Below are 7812 nucleotides of genomic sequence, written 5' to 3'. Positions count from 1 at the left end.
GTTTAGGTTAATATATTCATCTTGTGGCTTATTGCTTGATCGAGGCGACAATCGATAATCTTGGTGCTTGGCGTATACGTAGTGAGTGGGTTTGGTTGTTTGGGCTTGTTATTATTGTTGCACTATATATTAGGTACTCATTATAATTAATAAGCATGTTTGCGCATATTGCATAATTTTATATCTATTTGTTATAATGTTGATTGGTAATGTTGTACCTTGATGGGTCTGGTGCGGTGGGTACGTGCGGAACCCAACACTATATACATTTATGAAGAAATTATGTTGAATGTCATATTGAACTGTATGCGCCGTGTGGTCTTGTAACTTGGGCACTAAACCGGATGAAAAGTTGATGCGCCGGATTACCTCTCGGGACGATAGGACTTGCATGTAGTATATTGTGGCTAGGATTTCACACCCTTATGCTACGACCCTTACCAACGGGGTTTAGGTGTTGGGTAATCGTACAGGATTCGTGGAGGTGGGAGAGGCCGATCATGGTAGTATTGGTTATCGAGTGCGCCACCGAGTGGTCTTGGAGGCTTCGATCGGCGTAGGTCCCACGTGACAATTGAGGTTTCATTGTGGCGATAAGTTAAGTGACCCACGGTGTCTCGAGTTGTCACGATGTAGCATATGCCATTGACTTAGTTGTTTGTTAGGTGGAAAAATGGACTTAACATGTGCATGCATCATTGGACTATGTGAATTGCGTGTTTGTGCATCCCCATCCCCTCACTGCTCGTGGAGCTAACCCCTCGTGCGCACACTTTTAGATTATGATGCGGTGACGGATATCTCGCGGGACTTGGAGTGGAGCCCTCGGTACGATGAGATTGGTGAGGAGGAACCGGAGGCCGTGTTTGAGGAACATGGCGACGGGTGTCCTTGCGATGATTGTGCCTACGGACCGTGAGGATATTCGGGACTCGATCCCTTTTTGATTTACTTTTGAGGCTAAGGCCTATGTTGAAATACTTACTATTATACCGTTTTTGATAGTTATTAGATGGTCATTGGAAATGTAACTAATTCTGTATTTATCATCTAGCCTTTGAACATCTTGTAACTATTCGATTTATACGCTTCGCAATACTACGATCCTTGGAATGTAATATTCCTCTTTTCGCATTCTAATATTATATTGTGTTAATATTGGTTATGACTGCGTTGGGACAACGTATCCGTGATCCGGGCGGTTTAGTAAGATGACACGCGTCGTCCTAGTCACCCTTTATATGATATTATATTCCTTATGTCGGAATAGGGGCGTGACATAAATACCCTTATAATCTCCTCCTATGTTCTACATATATCCATTACACATGTATAGGAACCATGGTTTAATTAGTAATTGAATCAATATAAATTGAATATCAATAATCCAATAAATCAAATAAGAAATAAGTAAACTTCAAGAAATAAAAATAGGTTTTAGATCAAAACTAAACCCAACAATAAATCCGAAGTTCCACATGCAAGTGGCTAAACCAAAAGAAATAATCAAAATGAAAAGTCCTTGCAATTCATGTGACTTTACTCATCAAGTAAGTCATCCTCATCGAGATCCAGATTCAACCGTTCTCCTCCATCTTCGTCATTCTCTGTAATTTGTCAAATATGAATTTCATAAGATATTATGAATTCAATCATTTGCACAATAGTATCTAGTTCAACAATAAGAACTTAGTACATTTCATATATGGCTGAAGATAAATAAAAAAATAATAAACATCATCATCAAGTTTCTTTACAAGAACTCGATCCTATATAGTCTCTATCATAAGGACCATACCATGTTTCCATTTGGAATACTGTGTTCGTCATATCAGTCATAGATTTATGTTGTATCATCAAATTTGGAATGGTACACCATACTATGAAAGACATGTCATCAAATTTGGAATGACATAAAGACTAGCACAATATCATTGAAACATATCAGACATTTTCTATATTCCTCTGTGGAATAATAAAGTAAGGAGACTTCATATGAAAATTTACTACACCATCAAGTTTGGAATGGTTTCACAAACCCCCATACTTAGTAACCTAACTAAGTTATCTGAAACATGTCAACTGTCCCGAATGCGTACCAAGGCTAGATGAGATTCGAATAATTCAAAATAATACTGGGTTAGGTTAAGACCTGACTAAATGTTCTTTAACCCCATCTCCCTTGTAGTTTTGAATGTTCGATCTTTGTTCAATCCCTTTGTAAGGGCATCTGCCGTATTATCCTTCGATCTCACATCAATCAAAGTGATAATCCCTTGTTCTGTTCTATAATTCAGTATGGCATGTTTCAGCCTGATGTGTCTCCTCTTACCATTAAAGAGTGAGTTATTCACAATCGTCTTTGTTGTTTGATTATCACAGAATATAGATATAGAGTTTAACTTAAAACTCTTCAATGGAATATCCATGATCAGATCCTTTATCCACTCTGCTTCATCTCCCGTAGAAGCTAGAGCATAAAGTTTCGATTCCATAGATGACAGAGCAATACTAGTCTGTCTCTTGGATTTTCATGCTACAGTTGCTCCTCCTAGTGTAAATACATAACCACTGGTGGATCTACTGTCTCCCAAATCTGAGCACCAAGATGCATCAGAATATCCTTCTAAAGTTGGAGGATGTCCAGTATAACATAAAGCATAACCTTGAGTACCCTTAAAGTATCTCATCAACCTCGATAGGGCATCCCAATGCTCTTTTTCAGGATTACTAGTGAAACGACTCAGCATACCTACCGTAAAGGCTATGTCTAGCCTAGTGCAACTCATTGCATACATAAGACTACCAATCAGTTTAGAATAATCTAACTGATTCACGGTGTCACCTGTGTTAGGTTTCAACCGTTTGTTATAGTCATAGGGTGTCTCAATCGGTTTACAATCACTGTATCCTCAACTAGAAAGTAGCTTCTCAATGTAATGAGTCTGACTGAGGGTGATCCCTTGCTCACTGAAGCTTACTCTCATCCCAAGAATAGTATCTACCACACCAAGATCCTTCATGTCGAATTCTTTGGACAATGTTTCTTTAATGTCACTCACTACAGAGAGATCAGAACAAAGAATCAACATGTCGTCTACATACAAGCAAATAATCGCTACCTTGTTTGACTCAGGCAAAAAATAAAAACACTTATCCGAGTTGCTGGTTTGAAAATCAAGGCTCTTTACTGTCTTGTCAAACTTCTTATGCCACAATTTAGGTGTTTGTTTAAGATCATAGAGAGATTTGTTTAATTTACAAACTCTTTTTTCAGAACCTTCCATGACAAACCCTTCAGGTTGGTTCATGTAGATTTCTTCTGTTAGGTCTCCATTAAGGAAAATCATTTTTGCATCCATTTGATGCACAACATAGTGCTCAATAGATGCTGTGGCAAGAAGAATCCTTATTGTTGTCAAATGACAGACCGGGGAGTAGATGTCAAAATAATCTATCCCTCTCACCTGTTTATAGCCCTTAGCTACTAATCGTGCTTTATACCTGGCCATAGACCCATCCGGATTAAGTTTTTTCTTCAGTACCCACTTACACCCTATTATCTTGGCCCCTCTAGGCAGATCAACAAGGTGTCAGGTCTCATTCTGCATTAAGAGCTCATTTTCTTATCAATGGCTTCTTTCCATAACAGTGAGTCCCTAGATCTCATCGCTTCCTTATAGGTGGATGGATCAGCCTCTAAATGATAGGTCACAAAATCCTTACCAAAATTCTTGGGTACTTGATCTCTAGTAGATACTCTTCTAGATTCTGATTCAAGGAGTATTGTGGGAGTAGTGTCAGAAATAATTGGTTCAGATTCTAAAGGTGATTCTATAACCACTTCAGTCAAACGAGGCAAGGTCAGACCTTTATCTTTAAGGAATTTATCCTCAAAGAATATAGCATCCCTAGATTCTATCACCACATTAGTTGATAGATCCAAAAACTGGTCTGCAGTACTGTCTTCTGCACAACCTAGATATACACAAGTGTTTATTCTAGTTCCCACCTTAGGTCTCCTAGGGTCTTGTATCCTAACATAAGCTATACAGCCCCAAACCTTAAGAGTGTCATATCTACAGAGATGATTATGCTATAGTTCATAAGGTGTAGAAGTCAGTTTTGAATGTGGTAGTCTATTTAGAATGTGATTTGCAGTCAACACTGCTTCTCCCCAATAGCAAGAGGGCATGCCAACTATCAATAACATAGAGTTTAACATCTCTGTTAACGTCCTGTTTTTTCTTTCAGCTATGCCATTTGATTGAGGTGAGTAAGGAGCAAGAATTTCAAGGATTATGCTGCAGAGGCACGGAATTCCTTGAACTCCAATTTGTATTCTCCTCCCTATCACTTCTAAATCTTTTAATTTTCAAGTTCAACTGATTTTTTACCCTATTCTTGAAAATTTTAAATTTTTTAAATGCTTCATCTTTAGATTTTAATAGGTATAAATGACAATATCTAGAAAAATCGTTTATAAATGTTATCAAATACTTCCGACCTCCTCTAGTTGTGTAGCTTTTAAAGTCACAAATGTCAGAATGTATAAGTTCAAGAAGTTGAGTGCTCCTAGAAACCTGTCTGAACGGTTTTCTAGTTATTTTAGTTTGAGCACACACTTCACATCTGTTAAATCTAATTGAAGTGTCTAATGGTAAATTATAAGTTTTAGCTAGTTTGAGCATTTTCCTATAGTTCACATGTCCTAACCTACAATGTAGTATTTTGGGATCAAGTGAATTATGGTTAACCTGGTTTATTGTCTCATTAGCTAAACTCAACCTAAACATACCATTCAACATATAAGCACATCCAAAATAAAAGGAATTAACAGACAATGCTACTCTACCACTACTAAAAGTAATAGACATGCCAGTAACAAGCAAAATTCCAATGGAAATTAAATTCTTTTCAAAATCAGGAAAGATTTTAACATTTTTCAAAGTTAATATTTTACCTGATGATAGAACCAGGTTCGCTGTCCCTTGTTGAGCCACTTCCACGATGTCTCCATTTGCAACAGTGACAGTCTCTGCTACTTGAACAACATCAGTGAGCATGTCCTTGCTATTGCAAACATGACAAGTCGCTCCAAAGTCTAACCACCAATCTGAAGATGTACTAGCCAACCCCTTACCCTTGCCAACCATGGCAACAAAGTTAGTAGGCTCAGTCTTGTCCACCAGCATGTGAACTTACTTCTGTGGTGTGTCAGTGTTCCCTTTCTTAGGACCCCTACACTCATATGCATAGTGACCCCACTTTTCACAGTTGCGGCACTTGCCCCTCTTTTTAAAATTAGTCTTTTTGGCCTCCAACTGTTGGGGTTCTTTCTTAGGTGGCTTGGACTGCCTAGGATATTTCTTAGGTTGTGAAACCAAATTGGCAGATGCCTGTTGTGGTTTCACCATCTCCAAGTTATTCCTGGCTCTGTTATCATCTTTGATTCTAATGAACCGTTTGAGATCATCCAGCCCCACTTGTGTTTTTTTTCTGTGCATCTCAGTTTTAAAGGAATGCCAGGTAGAGGGTAACTTAAAGATAATTGCACCCACTAAGAATGCATCAACAACAGGGATGTTTTCTTGGTTCAATTTTATTCTCAAGTTCTCAAAATTTGTTACTTATGGAAGTATCTCCTTATCTTCTTGAAACTTGAAGTCCATAAACTTGTCAACCAAGTGAGTTTTTGATAGGTCATCATCCTTTTTGAATTGGGCTTCTAGGTTTTCCCAAATCTCTTTTGCAGTCTCATATTTACTATAGGTCTCTGCCAGCCTATCTGACAGGTAGTTCAATAGGTAGTCTTTGCAAAAGTCCTCATCACTTATCCATTGGGCTTCAGTTAGGTCCGTACAATTAGAAAATTTATTTACTACAGTGTAGAAAATATTGAGGTACTTCAGTCCAAACTGAGTCCTCCTTTTCCAAGAACTGAACTCAGAGCCACTAAAACTTTCCAATTTGATCATCTCAATTGGAACAGCGTGTTTCTCCACATTTATGTGATTTGTTTATATGCCCAAGCAAAAATTCAAATAAAAAATAAATGCTCAAGGAACAGTCACACCTGAGATGGAGAACCCTGGATTTAGACGACGGAGGAAAGGATGATGGCGGTGCAGCGACGTCGACAGTCGTGGTGGGCACCCTAGTGCTGGCAGGCATGGGTCACTGGCTGATGTTTGGTGACGGCTGGCACTGATCACAATCCGTAGGTAGTGACCGATCTCTCAAAATGGAACCGTGATGCAAGAGCTTTGATCGGTGCCGTCTTTGATAAAACAGTAACCGTGATCAGATTCTGTGATCACCAAAAGGTCGATCAAATAAAAACTCTAAAGTCGATCAGAAAACCAGAATTGAGGCGAAGTCGAACGTGAATCCGAAATCCAAAGCCGATCTTGATCGTAGAGAAACGAAAATCCTAATGCTTTAAGGTTGTTAGGGTTAGGGTTTAAGCACAAGGTTGCTTAAAGCATTACACCCTGAGTATCTAGTTTGGAATACCCAGACTGCTGCCTCCAGCTAGTATATATAGAGAAACTAGGGTTTAGGTCAGATGGGCTAATTACTAGATTGCCCCTCACAGCCTGGGCATAAACACAAGTAGGATTATATTAGAATATATGAAGGAATATTACATAAATACCCTTACACAATATTGGGGTGGGTGTGTTTGGAACAAGATCAATACCAGATCAGCAAGGAGGTCGTGCTTTGGGGGCATATCTTCGTGGCGTCAAACTAGTTTGTATTGGGGGGGGGGGGTGGCAACTGGTGGTGAAGGACGGGGCAGGGGCAGGGGCAGCGGGGCACAAATTGGAGTGCTGCTGGGGAAGGGTGGGGCATTGGGTCACGGGGGTGGGGAGTTGCAGAGGGGTTGGGAGAGCAACACAAAGAGGGAGAGAGAGAGAGAGAGAGAGAGAGAGAGAGAGAGAGAGAGAGGAGAGGAGGAGGAGGAGGAGGAGAGGAAGCGCAACCGACGAGGGAGACAAGAGGGATGGAGAGAAAGAGAGGAAATTACAAAAATAACCTTATCTAAAAGAAGTTTTAAGTAATAGGGTTTGTTACAAATGCCCCCTGAAAAAATGCCCCTTACTTTCAAAACTGTGTAGCATTTTTGTTCAATCCTTGAGTCTGGGATGTTAGTGGTTAGTTTCAGGGAATCTAATGACTAAAATGCCCTTACGATAAAATCAATCAATTAAAAAATAAAATAACCAAATTGCACTCATCTTCCCCAAATAATTTAAGTTTGAAACTGAAAATCCAAAAAACCCTAAACCCCCAATCAAAGAAAAATTCTTCAAGTAATTCACGGTTGAGATGCCACTAAAACTCAAACCTAGAAGTAAAATTAAAGTAATACCTGGAATAAGACCGTCAGCAAGACATGATCAACTAACCTCTAACGTGTGGTTACATCTCACTTCAATACAGATAGAGGATATAAACATTAACAGAAAGAAATTATTGAAGTATCACACTTCGATTTAGAGTTTGACAAAGGTCGGTTTGTAGTCAACAATGACGGCCTTGTCCAATGCTGGAAAGAACAAGTTTAGGAATTCAACATGGGCTTCTTGTGCAACATACTCTGCGACTACTTCCACACTCTCGAAAGTAGACTCAAACACGTGTGTGAATCCTTGATGCAGGTTCTCGGCGCTCACATCTGTTCCCCTATTTTATTCAAAAATAATCCCACGGAATTCAGAAATTGGAATTGTGAGGTAATCAAAACAAATAAATACAGAGAGTTTATAAAGTAAACAATACTGCCCAATAAATCCATTTTTTTTG

This window comes from Telopea speciosissima, chromosome 10, assembly GCF_018873765.1.
Source record: "Telopea speciosissima isolate NSW1024214 ecotype Mountain lineage chromosome 10, Tspe_v1, whole genome shotgun sequence".
Taxonomy (NCBI): Eukaryota; Viridiplantae; Streptophyta; class Magnoliopsida; order Proteales; family Proteaceae; genus Telopea; species Telopea speciosissima.
This window is presented reverse-complemented; position numbering follows the sequence as displayed.